Consider the following 19,297-nt stretch of genomic DNA (forward strand, 5'->3'; position numbering starts at 1 on the left):
TTTGTCTTGGAAAAGAAAGGGAAACCATGCAAACTGCTTAAGAATAGCATCGCTAAGAGCTGTTTGGCAGCAATTTTGATCAAAGGGATCCCTCAAATCCACCTAACTTAAGAGGAGTACATCTCCAAAGGCAGGTAGATGTGTAAGGATGGGAGAGATCCTGCACTGCTATTTGCAGATGGCATTTGGGTTATCCCTACAATCTACCGACTCATCAGCTCTTGTGATGCTGACAACGCCAAATGAAGCTAGTGCTTCAGAGAATGACTGAAAACACCTACGTGGTTCAGGTAAGAAGCATTCTGCAAGTTTGGTCCTTTTGAAAGCCACAGCATGAAATTTTATCTTTTGATAGAACACCAGTAACAAAAGCCACTAAACTCTGAAATGCACTTCTTAGTACTGGATTCAGAAGGGAGAAGACTAAACCAAACCTCACCTCCAGTCACTGGAACAGGTGGAGCATAAACAGTTTTATCTGGGATGCTGCAGAAAGGCCAAAGAGACCAGATTCTAATGGCAGTATCTACCAGTGGGTTCTACAGCATCCTGGTATGCTCACTCAGTGAACCACAGAGTGCCCAGAAGCTGCTGTGAGCCTCAATGTGTTAAAAAGATTAAGTTGTTTATAAAGCTGTTTCAATACATAGAGAGAAATCTACTCTTGGGTTAACTCTGAGGATACTGGCAATATCTCAAGTACAGTTATACACACTAAGCATAGAAAGAACAGTGCAGCTGTCAAAGTAAACGGTGAGATTTAGGAAACTTTGATCATCTTCAGATATTTTATGCTGAACAGAAAGGAAATGAAATTTTTGCTTTGCAACAAGGGACCAGAAGGGAGAAGAAACAACCACAGCCTCTTTGGGCACCTGTCCATCTGACTCCATCTCTGCTGGTTAAATGCCTTTTGCGTGCATTACGCTGGGGTTCAGCCTTGAGTCTCCCCTGGTTCTTCAGACTGGCTCTGTGATGAAGGGCAGGGGAAGTTCAGGTTGGATATTAGGAAGAATATCTCTGAAAGAGTGGTGAGGCATTGGAATAGCTGCCCAGGGAGGGAGTGGAGTCATCATCCTTGGAGATGTTCAATGTGTAGATGTGATACTTAGGGACATGGCTTATTGGGCAATATTGGTGGTAGGTGGACAAGAATATCTTAGAGGTCTTTTCCAACCTTATTGATTCTATGGTGTCAGGGTGTCAGTGGGCATCTGGGTGACCAATCCCACTTCATACCCTCTCCTGAGATGCTGAAGCTGCTCTGTCTGCAGCACTATTAGTCAATGCAACCCTTGTCTTTACTCTGTGTCCATACAACCGCCTTTCTTCTTGGCCTGTCCCAAATCCTGGGTTACCGCAGATGAATTCCATACCTAATAAACACAGGACTCACCTATCACTCTGTTCAGGATCAGATTATTTTTTAATTAAAAATTTCCTGCAAAGTGAAAAAAAAAGAAAAAAAGAAGAAAAAAAAAAGAGCAAGCGAGGCAGTACGAGTGAGCAAAAGGTATGCATTTTTAATTGGGAGCAATTAAAACACTGCTGCTTTGGCATGGCATTGCCTTTGGCCAAACCTTATTTGCATGCGTAATTATTCACTCCATTATGAAGTCTGCTCAACTTTGCCTCCCTTGTCTTTGAAAGTATTAATAAATATTGATCAGACACACTCCTGTTTGCCTTTGCCCATGCAGCTCTGATGGACTCATCTTCTGATGTTATCAAATAATGAAATATGAAAGAGTAAGTGGGATGAGCCTCTTGTTCTGTGATTTTTTATTTAGGCTCTTCATTTTACTTTCAGAAGTGTATTTGTCCCTGCCATTATAAATGCTCTTTTGATTATCAAGAGGAGGTTGTGAAAAGCAAGTTAGTAAGGGATGGGGGAAATAAATGGATGACAGGTGAGGGAGATCTCTATTCAGTGAAATGCTGGCAGACTGATCTGGTTTTTAAAGTTGAGATTTAAAGCCAGGAAGAAGAATTAATATTTATCAAAAGTTGATTCTATCATCTGACAAATGGGTTAATAAATAATAATAGCAGATTAACATACCTAACTGGAAAATGAATTTAGTTTCCCAAGCCTTCTGTTGGCTTCCATGTGAGTATAGCTAAACACGTGTAAGCTGACCTATCCTAAACTGATCAAGAGTTTGGGCACCAAGATCCACTGAGCAGTCTGATGCTGAAAAGTGTAGATAGGGCTTGTTGAGTTCATCACTAAGGCAAGTGCATAATTGCAGCACAAGCTGTTACAGTGCCTTGTTCTGGATGTCACCTTCAAGCAATTGGAAAGAAAGAAGATTACTAATTTACATAGAACCACCAAGGGAAAATCATGCTCTACCAACCTGGTAGACTTCTGTGATATCATCACCAACTGGGTAGATGGGGGAAGAACAGTCCTTTACATTCAGCCTCAGGGCTGATGGTTGTGTTTTGAGAAGATGAGGAGTGAAGGACTGTGTAAGGTATCCCAAGATCAAGAGAAAATGCTCTCACTGCCCAATCCAAAGCTCAAATACTGCTGTATTCTTTCTGCTGACTTAGGAGGCCCAGGAAGATCCATCTTCATATGAACATCTTTGTATTAACAGCAAATAAATGAAGACATATCACAGATGAAAACAGTTCCCAGGTCAAACTAAAAAAAACAAACCATCACATGGGCAAATCAAGATTGTTAAAGCTAATTATAGAATCAGAGAATCATTAAAGTTGGAAAAGACTTCTCAGATCATCTAGTCCAACCATTCACCTACCACCAATATTGCCCGCCAAACCACTGAAGAGCGAAAAAGATGCTCTTTTAGTGTATTTATCAAAAAAGATGGTAACTTGAACTCTTTTCTTGGAGGAAGGGAAAAAAAAAATAAGGAGGTTCTCTCATTAAGAAAATATCTCTGTAAGGACAATCAGGTTGAGACAAGATCCTCTGAGGACTATTAATACCATTCTCCATTTAAATGCTAATGTTAACCTATAACCCAAGACCTGCACACACACAAAAGGTTTTCAAAAGTTGTCCAGGTGAATTCTCAATTAAATTCTGATTTCCCTGAGAATGACTTGATCTCTTCTTAAGAGAAGGACCTTCAGACGAACGGTGTGATGTTCCAGGATAAAGAATCTTACTTCAATTATTCACTCATTATACAGCTGGGTGCCTACTCTGTAATGATGTGGAAAGAAACAGATTCAGAAGGGGAGATCTTGGATCTGGGTGCTGACTTACCCAAAGGGAAAGACAACAAAATAAGTGTTCTGTGCTTTATCTCTTGCATTTTTGGGGGATTAGAGAGTCACTTTTACAATACTCTAATAAGAAATCTAGTAAGAAAGTAAGAAAGGTCAAGTCTGAAGCACTTACAGACTAAATCTATACACACACACACAAAACACACCCACAGACAGAACAATGAATATATACTTGAAGAGGAAAAAAGACCAAAGCTGCAGTAATGAAGTCACTTCATTTTGATAAAGGCAGATCTCCACAGAACTATTATATTCACATGTATGGAGGAGTTAAGTGAGTGCAAAAAGGGAAGGTGAAGAAAGAAGTGAGGTGACTTTGGTTCATGTTATACAGAGTTTTGGGCTTGAGTTGAATGAGAAGAGGTGGCCATGTGAGATGGCGCTGATGGTCACTTGGGCACCAGAGATGGGACAGGAGGGTTATGCAGCAGCATGTTAAATTTTGCAAAGCGAATTCTCAAAACCTGCAATACCAGTCAATGGAAAATAGACATAAACCCACAATTACTGTAATTTCTACACCTCATGAAGACTGAAATGATGTTTGCATAGAATCATAGAGTCATTAAGGTTGGAAAAAAAACAACTAAGATCATCTAGTCCAACTGCCCACCCATCTCCATCATGCCCACTAACCATATCCTTCAGTGCCACATCTACTCTTGAACACCTCCAGGGATGGCAATTCCACCCCCTTCCTGGGCAGCTTGTTCCAATGCCTCACCACCTCTTCTTGATTTTTAATTAATCTGGACCAGTTCTGAGCACAATAATAGTAATGTCCATATTCTGCCTCCTGAAGAACCCAAAGCAGTTATGGGCAATTCAAATGGGTTTAATCGTCCACATCAAAGATGCCATTGCTGTGCTAGTCATAGAGCTTGGACAACACCCACAAAGAACATCCAGTCCAACCATCTAGCCAACCCCAGCTCCTCTTACACCATGTAAATAGATGGGCATCTCTCAATTCAGCTTAGGGTGAACTATAGCCAAGAAGGATCTATTTGCCTCCATGGGCTGTACAGGGAACCAAGAATGAGGCTAGAACAGACAAAAATGTATGTGTAGTTCTGTGATCTACACCTTCTCGAGATGCACCATGGACAGCCTCATCCATCATCATCTTCCTCTTGGAAGACCAAAAGGAGATGTCCCATCAACATACATTATGGCTTGGGCAGGAGGCTGTGAGCTGCGTTCCTACGGCAGAATAATATTAAGAATGTTAAGAGCACTTAAAAAGCTAAAATATGCAAGTACCCGGGATGTGAGATGGTTTGCAATCGAAAATAAAACACAAGAGATAGAAATAAAGGTGAATTGATAGCATAATGGTTCTCCATGTGGTATCTCCACAAATCGCAGCCCTTAATAAAGGCACAAATCAGGGCTGCGATGTAAAGACATGCATTACATAACTATCTCTTTTGTTGTTGTTAATATTCCCTTCTTCCCATAGATTGTCCCTTGTGCCTTGGGGCTCCATGCCCTGGTGGGACACGTGGTCCATGGGGATCTCTGCATCAGACGGCGTCATCGTGGATGGGAACGCACGCCTGGATCATTTACAAACCATTCCCTACAAGACAGCAGCCACCCTCACGCTGTGCAGGGATACACGGTAATTACACGGCTTTTTCAAAGGAAGGATAAATCCATTAGAACCCATTAAATGATATTTCTCAAAAACAATGTCTGAGGCGCTCCTTGTAGCTCCATCCTGGCTGCTACTAGGAAGGACAGAATTTCCCACTCTCCAAATGGAACTTTACGGGGTATTAAATAAGCACCCTCAGCACTTATCTAAATCTTTAATTAGTTCTATAATATACTGATGATATCAAGGCTAATTAAATTTATACAGATAAAGAGCAATGAAATTCTAACCAAGTGAGCTGGGAAGTACATATTAAATAGTAAATTTAATGGTTCAAGCAGATAAATGCAATTTTAAATAATAATAATAAAAAAATTAAATTCAATTTTCATGTTGTATTAAAATTGATTTTGAGTGTGCAAATGATTGGAAAAAATCTTTTTAGTATATCAGTAGAAGTGCTAATCCAGCCTGCTCAAATATCAGTTATTAATGCCAGCATTTGCAAATAAGCTACACGCATTTGCATTTTTACTGCATACAGTAAAAAGAAAAAAAAATTATCTATACCATATGCCCGTTTATAAAGAATATTAAACAATTTTTCCCCTTGCCTCATGCATAAATGAGAGGAGATGTGAAAATGAATGTAGCCCTAAAGAAGAGAGTGTCAGCAGTTCGATGGAAACTACTGCAAAGATTGCTCCGGTCAGCAAAAATATAATATAATTTTAGCTACCCTTTGGGAACAACCATTAATGTGAGGGAAAAAAAAAAGCCCACAACAAATAAAAAAAACAACCAAACCCAACAGCCAGTTTTATTTAGGATGAAGTGGCTTGGAACCAGATTAAAAAAAACACCCCAATGTTGTAATGGGGGAGATGTTCAGTGGTGCATGTGTGCTGATTTTTAATACAAAGGGGAATGTTTGGTAGTTACCGATGGGTGAAGGACACATCTGCTTGCTAGGCAGAACAGGATGTAACACGTGAACTGTGAGGTCCACCAAGCCAATATCTGCCTGTAGGAGGCTGAGGTTGACCCTCGGTGCTTCAAAAGAGGCTTGAACCACTCACTGGGGTGAGGCAAACTGCCAAAAATCCTTGAAAACTCCTCTTTATGTTTTCTTTTTTCTTGCCATCTTTATCCATTGGGTTTGGATGCTGTAGTAGCTTCAAGAGTTAAGAAATAGCGTTTCGTGTTATCATTTGTTTGTTAACTATTGAGTTTTCTCCTGCTAGAACCATCCATTAACTTATGCCAGCCTAGAAACCTCTGTGATTGAGAAAGCACAAAGCACAGAAGAACAGAATCATATAAACATTAAAGTTAGAACAGACTACTAAGATCATCCAGCCCAACCACCAACCCATGCCCACTATGCCATGTCCTTCAGTGCCACATCTACTTTTTTCATGTACACCTCCAGCTAGGGAGACTCTACCACCTCCCTGGCACCTTATTCCAATGCCTCATCACTCTTTCTAAGTTTTTTTTTAATACCCAGTGTATGGATTCCCACTTGCTCAACACTGGGCAAGATCTATCACAGAATCATAGAATAACAAGGTTGGAAAGGACTTAAAAGATCATCTAGTCCAACCATCCTCCCTTTATCATACCTACAGAAAACCACTAAACCATATCTCCTAGCTCCCTATCCAGATGCCTCTTGAACACTGGGATGATTCAAACAAGATAATTAAGCCATGCACCAGCCTCTAATCCTACCCATGGGATCATCAGCAATGAGTTATGACCTAAAGGTGTTGAGGGCAATGATCTCCCCCCTCTAAATGGAAAAGGAATGGTGTGAAGCCAATTCATTCTACACTATAGTTATACCAAGTTGAAGTGCTATATGGGGGTTGGTTATTATAAAGAAACCAGGCAACCAATGTGGATTTAATACCAGATTTTTAGATGTTCAGAAGCTGGGGACTTTACCTATGTGTCTCCTCAGTGAAGGATTTAAAGCTTAAAAGCTTCGGCATTCTTCTCCAAACCTTTTTTGTTGGCCACTGCCCACAATGAACATCTCATCACACCTAATATGCCAGTTCTCAATAACTCTGACACTTGGAAAGCTTCAGATTTACAAGCTGGATGTATTTATGGTCAGCTGTTACTCATTTGCTCTTGAAGCAATATTTTTGGTTTAAATTGTTTCTCCTTCTCTAATGTGCCTGGGGCAAAAGAGGGGGAAAGTCACAGCTTCTCTAAGGCACTGCTTCTTTTCAAGTCTGCCACTCCTGAAAGGAGGAACATTTGCTCACCCCAGAGTGTGAGTGAAAGTTGTGCTGTGTGTGCAGCACAACTGTGGCCTCTTCTGGTTATTCTTAGTGAAATTTTACCTTCAACATCCTCAACTTCTTAAGCCTACAGATCCACACCAGAATATTTTTTGCTAAGCAGCAGAAATCATTAGAATGTATGATGAAACCATCGTCAAGGCAATGCCAGTGCGTGGTAAAACCCATAGCTATGGCTGTGGTTTCTATCTCCAGGTCTGCTCGTCTTCTCTCCTTGTTCTTTAGGAGCAAGCTGCAAAAGTCATGATCTCACTGCAAAATGATGATGGCTCCATGGAAACAAGGACCTCACAGCCATCCAAACCAGAGAAATCACTCTGAATCATTAATTTTATCTCATTCCTGAAATGCAACTTCTCACCGTACAAAACCTCCACAGTATTGAAAGAAATCTGCTGTGAACACTGGACCTGTAAATTTTTGTATTAATTCACTCACTTTCTCTTTTAGTTCTATTTGTGTATCTCAAAGCACTTAAATACCATTTACAGCACGTCTCTGTTTTATGAAAAGGTTGTTTTATGGTTGAGAAAATGAAAGTCTGTTGACATGAAGGTCAGGCTGAAGCCCTTTGTGCGCACAACAGGCTGGATATCATAGGATAACATAATCATTAAGGTTAGAAAAGACCCCTAAGATCATCCAGTCCAATCCTCAACCCCTCCACACCATGTCTACTAACCGTGTCCCTCAGTGCCACATCTCCATGCTTCCTGAACACCTACAAAGGTGACAACTCCACCATCTCCCTGGGCAGCTTCTTCTACAACTCTTTCCAATGGTACCTTTTTTTTCTCAATATCCAACCTGATACAAGCCAGTAAAAGCCATTTCCATGCTGGTAACCTCCCAGCAGGACCAGCTTCACCATGACTCTCAACCTTTAAAAGTCCTCCAGAGACAAAAAGCGCTTTTTCCTGGTGATTCTGAGAATCTGCCCATTTGCATGCTATAAGTGAAGGCAGAATAAATCTCACGCAGCGTGCCAAGCAGTTAACAGATTGCAAAAAAAAAATAAAAATACAATCATTTACCAAGTTGCGTTGGGCTTAAGAAAACAACCGAGAACACGAAGACACTGAATCTTATTATAAAATGATGCATTTTACATATTGCTTCTTCATAATACAAGCTGTTCCTCACGAAAGCATGGAACTTGCTATTATTTGCACCTCTTTTCTTTTTCTCTCCGTTTTTGCACACAAAACAACACAATGTGGAATCCATCTTTGATGTATGACTTCTATATGCACCAGAGGGACCAACTTCAGCTTTAGATGTCAGTGCATTTAAATGACACTTAGTGGGCAATATTGGTGGGTTGTAAATGGTTGGAATAAGTGGTCTTAGAGGTCTTTTTCAACCTTAATGATCCTAAGAGTCCATGACATGACATGCCATCTGAATTTTATACCCTTTATGCACTAGTTGATCTCAAATCTGGAATACAAATTGTAGAATACAAGGCAAGATTTACAGCCTTCAATAAAACCCAAGTAAGAGATGACACACTGCAGATCATTTCCTGAAAGTGATACAGATCCGTGTATGCAGGCATCATAAGTGTAGATTCAAACACAGCGGTCTGGATGTAAATGTTTTAATATCTTCTTAAAATACAAGAGTTAAGACTTTCCATCTTCAAGTGAGTGCATGGATTTCACTTGGCTATCGAGCCCAGGTTCATTACAGGACAGATTTAATTGCTGCATCAGAGTTTGTGTGTTGATACCCTGCATCTGACGTGTGAAAGTTCAGGGATGCCAATCAGGCACAGTGCAGATGCCACTCTGCAAAACGTTCTCAGACAGTCTCCATCTGTCAGATATGGTAATAGTTGCACTCGATCAATAATTCACCCTCCTTAACTCCGTGTTTCCTTCATTTGAGTCAGAATTTTTAATGTCAGCCTCACCACAGGACCTTGGGCAGACAGGAGCTTTCCCCCTGTGGGTTTCTGTGCCCTGGAGCCAGTCACCTTTTGCAGCTGAAGAACTGTCTCTCAGTTTACTTAGTTCTTTCCTGATTTAGCTGTAAAAATCACAGCTTCCCTTTGCGATCAGCATTTTTTGTCTCATAGGTTGGAAGCCAGAGGGTGGTTATGACAATCAAACCAAAATACAGCTCACATGGACCACTGCTTTTCTGGGACAGGTCACGATGAAAGCCACTAAGGCAGCAGAATATAAAAAATAGGATGTTGTTGTATGAACTTGAAGAGTTCAGTGATGACCTGGAGCTGCTCTTCCATGAGCCAAGGCTGCAGCAAGGCAACTTGTCCTCATATGAGGCAAATTCAAGCCTGTAAGAACATTATTAGAGCCCAAAGCCAGGAGACGGTCTCATTGGTGGTCTCTGTGTGAGGCTGTGGCTTCTTTGTATACTGGTCAGTGGTCCCTTGGCAGGGACATGGTTAGAGGGCAATATTGGTGGTAGGTGGATGGTTGGGCTTGATGATCTTAGAGGTCTTTTACAACCTTTATGATTGTATGGTTCTATGTGTTGAGTCCTAAAGCAGCTGAGTGTGACTACCATGGAATCATAGAATCATAGATACAACCATCAGTCCATCACTGCCCACTAAGCAGTGTCACTCTGTGCCACATCTCCCTGTTTCTTGAACACCCCCAGGGATGATGACTCTACCAGCTCCCTGGCCAGCTCGATCCAATGTAACTCTGACAACCACCCTTTCCAGAGCTGGCCATTTCTTCACCATTTTCTTCCCCTATTAGCCATGCCCTGCCAACTGGTACACCTTCCAGGTGAAGCATTTCTGATTCCTGGGTGCCTGCAGGTACACTCTTCTCCCTGGCTCAATCCAACTAAGAGAGAAACCCCCTGCAAAAGATACGACTTCAGTGCATGGAAAAGTGATGAGTGGCAATTCTTACCAATGTATCACACTGCACCAATATCTGCGGCTTCTGAGCAGATTACTGGGTATGAAGCAATGCAGTTTCTAATGAGATCTGACTGACAGGGTAAACCAATCTGCTACTTAAGGACTTGCGTGTGTCTTTCTATCTGTGGGGCTTGTGCTAGAAAGAAGCAGCCTACTGTGAAAAAGGCAGAGCATTTTCTTAATTGCTTCCATTTGCAGGTTGCAGCTAGGCAATAGAGATGCATTTCAAGCTGACAATCCAATATTTACCTTTTTATCAGTTGCAGACAAATGTCTGGGAAGGCTGTTCTTTCCATACTGATCGTCCCTCCTTTCCTTGCCTTTTTTTGTCTCACACAGACCTATCCTAAGCAGTGTCGTAGAATAGAATCATCATAAATTCCAGTGCGTCACCACTCTCTGGGTGAAAAACTTCCTCTTAATCTCTAACCTAAACCACCCCTGTCTCAGTATAATCCATTCCCCATTCTCCCATCAACCCATGTAAACAGTCATACCCTCTCCTATTTATGCTCTGCCTTCAAGGAAGGCTACAATGAGGTCACCTGGGAGCCTTCCCTTCTCCAAGCTAAACAAGCCCAGCTTTACAAGCCCATGTCTCCTTTTCAGCCACTCTGCTTGTGTCTTAAATTAAAAACCAGCATGTGTTTGCTCTGCAGGGGAGCTGTGCTACTCCGTGCAGCATACCCAATAGGTGACAGTCACACCATTTGAATGACAGCCATCTGCCACCACCATGCGAGTCAGGACAACAAGCATTGCCAGGCAGTATCAGGGATGTGCCACAGTGATGCAGGAATGAAGAAATGCTGAGGTCTTCAACAAGGGATGGAAGAGAAGTTGTGGATGCCTCATCATCCTTGCTGATCAACAAGGATCGTCAGGTCTGGCATGAGGATCAACATGATTTCTGTTGCTTTCTGCATTTCTGCATTGCAGGTGGGTCATGGGCAGCTCTTTCTACATTTACAGTGATCAAGTCTTCGAGAAACACGGCCGCTGTGAGGCTCTGGAAGATCAGGGAACCAAGGGGAGCAGGAGAGAGAAGGCCCTGGGATTCTAGCAGAAGAGGACTGGTAAAATGTTCCTATGGCAAACCAATGCAGGCAAATAAAATTGCTGTCTATGCACACATAAAGTCTTTCTACCCCTTTATGGCTAAAGCCAGTGGGGTACCACGTGTGTTATGCACTTCTATGGGATAAGAAAGGCCACATTAACTGTGGTACTTTCCGAATCTTGTGGTGGGGGTGTAGTTTTGATGTCTTAAGCTAGTCTGAGCCCTGGTTTGAAGACTACTTATTTATCAGGGAGTCACAAGCACGTGTTTAACACACACCATATTATTGCTGACAACCTACAATGCTGTGTTTTTCTGCAAACACCTACACTACTGAATTCTATGTAGCCCAAGAGAAAGCAGACACTGATAAGTACTCCACGACTTGCAAGAAGCACCAACAAGGCCCTGGATACCAAGACTCACACCTACAGGATGTGCTTTCAAAACCTGGTCTGCAAAGAAAATCAACACCCACTCTAAGTTGAATCACAGAATCACTGAAGTTGGAAAAGACCTCTAAGATCATCTAGTCCAACTGTTCACCTGCTATCAATACTGCCCATTAAACCATGTCCATAATGTATCGTATCTCCACAGTTCTTCAACATCTACAGGGATGGCAACTCAACCACTTCCCTGGGCAGCCTCTTCCAATGCCCAACCACTCCTTCACAGAAGCTCTTCTTAAAATCCAACCTGAATCACCCCTGATGCGCCTTAAGGCCATTATCTCTCACCCTATCACTCTTACCTGGGAGAAGAAGCTGACCCTCACCTCACCACAACCTCATTTCAGGGAGTTGTAGAGGGCAATGAAGTCTCCCCTGATCCTCTTCTCTAAATTGAACAATCTCAATTCCCTTCCCGTCCAGATCCCTTCTGCAGGGCTTTCCTACCCTCAGATAGACCTACACTTTCCCCAACTTGGTGCCATTTGCAAACTCACTGAGGGTGCACTCCATTTCCTCACTATTCCATTTCCTCACTATTCCATTTCCTCACTCACATCACCAATAAAGATATTAAACAGGATGGGACCCAATATCAACCCCTAGGGAACACCACTCATGACCGGTTGCCAGCTGGGCTTAACTCCATTCACCACCACTCTCTGGGCCTGGCCATCCACCCAACAAAGGGTGTATATATCCAAGGCACAGACTCCAGCTTCTCCAAGAGAATACTGTAGGAGAAAGTGTCAAAGGCTTTGTACATAAACAAAACAACCCAGTTCCAGTTGGACAGCCAAAATTTCCTGAATGTACATTGAAGTGGCTGCAGCTCTACATGTAACTGGTCAGTATTTCCAGGGAGGCCAAAGTCACTAAAGGTAAAAAGTAACAAGAAAAAAAAACTTCTATGAAGAAAAATCCTTTCCCTTTAATTACCATTAGCAATGCAGCATGACAGAAAGAGATAAACACACATGCACCTACACAAATAAGGAGCTTGGGAACATAAAGTAATTACTTTGATTTTTTTTTTTCTTTTCCCAGCGACATTCAAAACTTATTAGTCTCAAGAAACCACATATCAGCAAAAGACTGTCACCTCAGGGATAAATGAGGAATTTGTAATTCATTTCCAGGAGAATATATCCTGATGCTGTTAATGCAGAATGGGAACGCGCCGTGGCCAAGTCTAAGAGCCAAAAACGCTTCTTAAAAGTGTTTATTTGCATCTTCCTGAGCTTGTGTCCCTGGAAATGTGAATGCAGGCTTTGGCTGCCTGAGAAGTTCACCTCCATTGATTGCTTCACTAACACACCAAGAACCAAGCCGAGAAAGTCAATGAAGTCTCTTCTGTTTTTCAGTCCATTTCCAGCGTAGGAAAATTGAATTAATCTCTTTACTTGGAGCAACTCAAACAACCACATGAAAATCATTACAGAGGCCGCTAAAACCTCTATCTTTAAAGGTTACAGTGTGAAGATTAAAAGCACCTCCGGGAAAAAGAGAAATGGCTGATCAAAATTCAATGTTGAGTCAACAGTGGAAAGCCCGGGCAGGACCGTCACCTTCCAGCACACAATGGGTATTTTAAGATGCTTCTGCTATATGGAGCGATACCAGCAAAGGGGGGATATTGTGGGATTTTGTACATCACGACGTTTGGACATTGGGGACGTAGGAAGTGCCAAACAATTTCAGACCCCTAAATCTCTTTAATAGGGGGCTGCTACCTGGTGTAAATCCTCCCAAGGGTGCTTATGGATCGATGTGCACATCTGCAAAGCCACCTCCTGGCTTGGGCAGTGCTGAGGTGGCCCTGCATCTCATTTCAAATGGTTTAAAGCAGTTTAGAGAATCACACCCTAAAGGTGCTCACTTCTCACCACTCACTGTAAGCATTGAGGATAACCAGCTCTGACAGTGACATGACTGTGGTGGATCTTTAGTTAGAGAGCAAGTATTTACCAGCTCGGTGGGTCAATGCATAAATCTGAAAGTTTAGGCTTGGATGCCTTGCTGGACATGAGTGTTCTAGGGCCTGCAAAATGCCTGGTGAGTGTTTTAATTACAAAGCTAGCAAAACCCCTTCCTTGAGGAATTCATAATCCACACAGCCACCAAAGGAAAGGGAGGGACATTTTGACATTACCCGGTGGTTCCAGCCACTTTCTTTCCATCTTCATGTGCTCAAGTGCTCTCGTTATGCGAAAATTACTTAAGGACAAACAGGAGAAATGTCACCCCCCATGAGTCAGGTCCTTTGCTTCTGAACAGCTGGCAAATCACCATCTTGGACTTTTTTCTGATGGGAAGAAAGAGCAGCAGGCAAGGCATTTCCCATATATACACACAGTGAATAAGAAAACTGCTGCTCAGCAGACTTGAGAACAAAAGTTGTCCATCCTTAGGCTGGAGCAAGGCCAAAGATGGGGAGGGAAGAGTAATAATGCTGTCTGCACAAGGATGTGTTTGTTCCTCCTGCTGCATCTCTGGTGCTACCTACAGCAATTCTCTCATTCACACCTAATAACTTAATTTAAGGCGAAGTTCCATTTTCAGGGATATTATCATTTCAGAGCATTACACCTCATTTCTTTGTTTGTTCCCTCTCCTTCGATTGTGCCAGCACAGCTGTTTGCAAGGCCTGCTGTGAACCAGACCAGGGAGCTGATCCTGCCAAAAATGAGGAAAAAATGATGTAAAAAGCAAAATATATCCCTTCTCCCCAAGCTGGATCATTTCCCCTCTCTAATTTACTGCGTTGCATCAGTGCCTGCTATGCTGACATAACCAAAAGAATGGGAAGATGGCATTACGGAGTAATACACAATCACCACCCACAACCTAGATGTTTTGCACAGGTAATAAAACTGAATGTATCTCGGGGGTAGTTTTTGAGATGGGAAGAGTACTTTGGACAAATTGGAGGTCTTTGGATCTATTCTCATCTGATGTCCATCAGGATGCTATGAGATGGGAAGATAATCAAACCATTAAGGCTGGAATAGACTTCATCCAGTCCAACTGTCAACTTAATCTGAGGAAAGGATAAAGAATCTTTTGGTTCCTGGCCCTACAAGAAGATGGAGTACATGCACGAGATTGAAACACCTGGTTTTGACGCAGATGTGCTAACTAGAAATACTTGACTCACAATGAACAGGGATCCATCTGTGATCTCCAGTCTCACAGTCTTGAGCTGGCACCTTATTGCAAATGTACTGTATTGCAGAGTCAGAAACCCCAAGAAGCATCTCTACAAAATGTCACAAAGGCATAAATTGATGCCTTACTAAAACTCATAGCAGCTGCAGATTTAACTAAAAATAAAACGCAGTGGATGGGTGATTTGTTCCAGCATAGTTTTAATGTACGTGTAGTTGGGTGGCTGATTGGGATGCATGGGGCATCACCCAGCAGCACCCATCTGGTGAAGGACCATATGGAGATGCAGACTCTGATCTCCCAAAGCAGGAGAAGAATGGGAGAAAGGGCAGGGAGTCATCAAGCTGAGGGATGTTTTTAATCCTTTATAGTTGGGATTTTTGGTTAATGCAGTGAAACCACTAATTACAGCTAATTAAACCTGCACTGAGATCAAAGCTCAGTGGAAACTACAGGGGGGAGAAAACAAGGGAGAAAAGAAAGGAAAAGAAAATACAGATTTTGTTGTAAGCAAGTCCTTAATTGAAAACTAAAGCAGCTTTGTTAATTAAAAACAGCAAAACCAAAATGAGGGCATGCTCCACAGATACACAACATGAGTCCAGCATTGAGATGGAGATAACACATCTTTCCCACACTGTCAGTGAAGAAAAGCTTTTCTTCCAGAGCCTGTTCTGCTTCTGGCTCCTCCATACAGATGGGTTTTCTTAGGATCCACATTAGAAATTATTGGTGAGTTTCACCTTCCACGGCACTGACCACATTGGGCTACAAAGTGAGGAGAGTTCTTCCAGACTAACACATACATAGTTTTTATGAACAAGAGCTTTTCTCTCTAACTCTGAACCAAGAGGGATGGGTCAGAGACCAGCCTGTCTACTCCTAAGTGCCAGAATATCCCATTAGTAGCTGATTTTTTTACCAAAGGGGATCAATCCATACAGCAGTCCAGCCCTAATAAGACCTTATAGGATAGGTATGTGTGCACTTACCCAGTACTGGGAGCTATGCACACTTTCCAGACATTTGCTGTCACTGCCATGCAGGGAAAGAACATTTCACATGTGCTGAAATTCCACCCCAAATCTTAAAACCCATCAGTTTGGGAGATTGAGAGTTGTTCTCTTTCATGATGGAACTGGCTCTGTTGTACTTCAGAACCAAAGTTCCTTTCTGTGACATGGAGAAGAGGTGATGACTTAGGTCAACAGGGACCCAGGATTTTAGGCAATGGCTGCTCCTTGTCCACAGGTAGACCTCAGCTATTTTGCTCTTGTGCCTGCAGCTCTATGCCTCTAAGTCTTAGCCCTTACTCAGCGATTAATATTATGGTGCTTCATACCCAAGTTTTGTGAGGTTTATTCAAACAAAATAATCTTAAATGGCCCAAATCCGTTACTTCGAATGCTGTCCAGTTCTGAACTACAAGTGAAGAGAGGTAGTGGAGAAGTACTGCAAAGGGACCTGAGAGCAGAAAAGCAGTTTGCCAATGAATCAAGGGGATCCAGGTTCCAATCTGCTTAACCTGGGATTCAACGTGCACAAGTTCAGGTACACATCGAGACAAAATTCAGGAAGAGAAATAATATCTGACAATGAAAAGGAGTTAGAGCACTGGGATCTCTAAGGAACACTGGCTTCCCTTACCCTCTGCAGCACCCAGTAGATGGCAGCATGTCATTGCTTATTCAACTTGTATGGGACAACATCGAGCAGGAGGCATAAATCCCTCCTAACTCTCTATAATAAGCAAAAGTATCCTCTGCCTGCCAGTCGCTGCAGGAAAGGAACTCAAAATATTGAGCACCCAAATCAGTATAAGAAGTGATGCAGCTCTCCCCTGATCTGTTGGTGGCTGTATGGGTACAGGGAAAGTGTTTGCCCTGATGATGTTAGTATCCAAGCATTTACACCATAGCATCACTGGGAGAATGTGGGCATGAAGGAACAGGGTCAGAGCAGTAGCTGCAGCTGTATTTTGCCAGGGAGAGGAAGCAAAGGTCGTTTCTCTTTTGTGAACAGCAAAAATTCAAGCAGACTTTGTATACAGACACATTTGATCTCAGGTGTCTGAGCTACATTTCAAGTCTTTATTCCTGTCCAATCTGCCTGACAAGATGATGCCTTCTCCCTGTGCCTTTACATTGGGGACTCCTCCAAGGTGGCCAGGATTAACTAGCAGGGACAATGTGAGTGTCACACCTATCAGAGAGACCTGGTCAGAGCCAATGGCCCTGGTAATGTCTTCAGCAGTAGGAAAAGAGGTTGGTGGTCCTTTGGGATGGATAGTCACTGCAACTGTTAGCTTGAATGGCAGCAGCTGGGAAACCTCTAATCCGCTCTGAGGTGTACAGACACCTCTGCTTCACTATGAAGGGATGAAGGACACTTTCAGACCCAATAATGAAGAGTAGCACCACTCAAAATCCGTATTTCAGGTGGATAGAGAGGAGGTAAAGGAGACAGACAGGAAAAGAACTGAACTGGAGTCTGTATTTGAAACTGAACTCTAGGCTTGTAGTGGCATAAATCTAAATCTGGGTCTGAAACTTGCAGAATGTGGAGGTATTTAGAATCCATGCTACATTCTAGACTTTGCAGATTATGACCAGATGCTATATACAGAAAGAAAATACTGCTTTTCATTTCATATAATTGGGGATGTCCTAATCATCATTTCTGCTGGCCTAGATACTGAACACACATAAGGGAAAACCTTATTCATACTTGCAAGAAACTCAGTGACTGATGCACATCCTTTTGTGATGCCTTAGCAGACAGAACCAGTCTATTTTACCCTTTCTTCTTGCGGTGGAGATACTCCTTCCCACAGCTCACAGAGCTTGGCAATTTCTTCTTTTTCCATTGGAAATGTGCTCCAACTCTGCTTTATGATGCTCTGCAGAGAGTTTCCCTGCCTCACTCCACCTTGAAAGGAGAATCTCAAAGCAAAACCCATCTGAAACAGATTCTCCCCACTCCATGGTACTGTTGCCCACCAACTATGTCCCTCAGTGCCACATCTCCATATTCTTGAACACCTCCAGGGACAGTGACTCTACCACTCCCTGGGCAATGTGTTCCAATGCATCACCACTCATTTGGAGAAGAAGTTTCTCCTAATATCCACCTGAACATCCCTTGGCACAACTTGAGGCCATTCCTTCTCCTCCTATTTCTTCTGCAACTCTGCTATTGCTTCTGTATGTGAAATAACCACTCGCTCTCCACTTCCCACCTTTAAAAAGGCAAAACTGGTAGTCAGCCACTGCATGAAGCATTTACAGATTCCTATATGAGAGATCACAGAAGCACAAATCACTTTTATCCTACACTGATGCTATTTTATGCTTCTGGGGTGTGAATGGTTATGTTTATTTTATAGTTGGAATAGACCTTAGTAACTGGAGTCCCTGGGGTAATGTGAGGACTTGCTCAGGTAATTGTATATTCAGGTGAGCAGGGCAGGGTTCAGATGCACAAAGATAACCTTGTATATGTAAAAGGGTAATCCAGATAATGAGTATTCAGGAGCCATCTGAAGAACAAAAGAATAAAACATATTCTCTACATTACAGAAGTCTGCCCCAAAAGAAAGAGGGAAGCAATGCAGTCAAGAAAGCTAAAAGAAAACACCACAAAAAAAGAAGACCAGCCAGGAACAAGTTGTTGAATTTGTATTATGGGAAGAAATCTGCATGGCAACTCATGCTGCTGTGCACAACAGGTATCTCAGTGAGCTCTCAGTGATGGTACTCAGCATCTCAAATGGTGCAGGGGAAAATCCACATGCTGTGTAGCCCACACAGTGTATGTGTGCATGATGCTGCAAGAACTGCTTGCATGGCAAACCATCCATCAAGCAAGATCAGAAGGGAGGAAATGCATTCCCTTCTCACCCTTCCCTTCAAGCCCCATGTCAAATTATGCAGCACTACAAGTCACAGATCTGTGGTTGTTCAACTCAGATTGCAAAGGCCCATCGGAAAATGGCCAGCACCGCGCCAGCCTCCAACAGCACTCGGTCAGCATTTCATTAGTTGGGTGCCAGTTTCAGTCAGCATATGATCAAGCCCTGCTCTGCCTGCCAAAAAACTGGGGTAATTTACTTAACATTTCAACAGATCAGGGAAAAAAATAATAATGAAAAAAAATTAAAAAAAAAGCATTTTAAAAAGGAAAGATTCAATTTGGGAACTTTATTCCCTGGAGAATTAGTAATGGATCTATTGCTTTCACTCTCTTCTCAGTCCCCCAGGCCTCAGCATTCATAACTTCCCCACGTCAATGTTATTATGAAAAGACTAATCCAATAATGAGATCATTCCCCATATGAGAGCCCAAGTAAATGAGGCACTCAGTCATATCTACTTGCCTTCCTCTAAGGGAGTCGTGCTTCTCCAGTAATTCAGTATCCAAGAGTGATGGCCAAATGGTGACACCAATGTTGGCAGAGGGTCATAGCTGAGTGTCATGCAAAACTTTTGTCATCTGAGCTTACAAGCCTTCCATTGCAAGTTCTAGGCTCTT

At 42.4% G+C, this 19,297-nt stretch overlaps 1 protein-coding gene across 1 annotated transcript in view; it reads right to left on the minus strand.

Moving 5' to 3' along the window:
* Positions 1-19,297, minus strand: part of EXOC4 (exocyst complex component 4) — a 375,161-nt gene that overhangs the window by 2,618 nt on the left and 353,246 nt on the right. The gene's annotated exons all lie outside the window — the stretch shown is intronic.

This window comes from Coturnix japonica, chromosome 1 (genome assembly GCF_054131305.1).
Source record: "Coturnix japonica strain WE chromosome 1, WE-NBRP24, whole genome shotgun sequence".
NCBI lineage: Eukaryota > Metazoa > Chordata > Aves > Galliformes > Phasianidae > Coturnix > Coturnix japonica.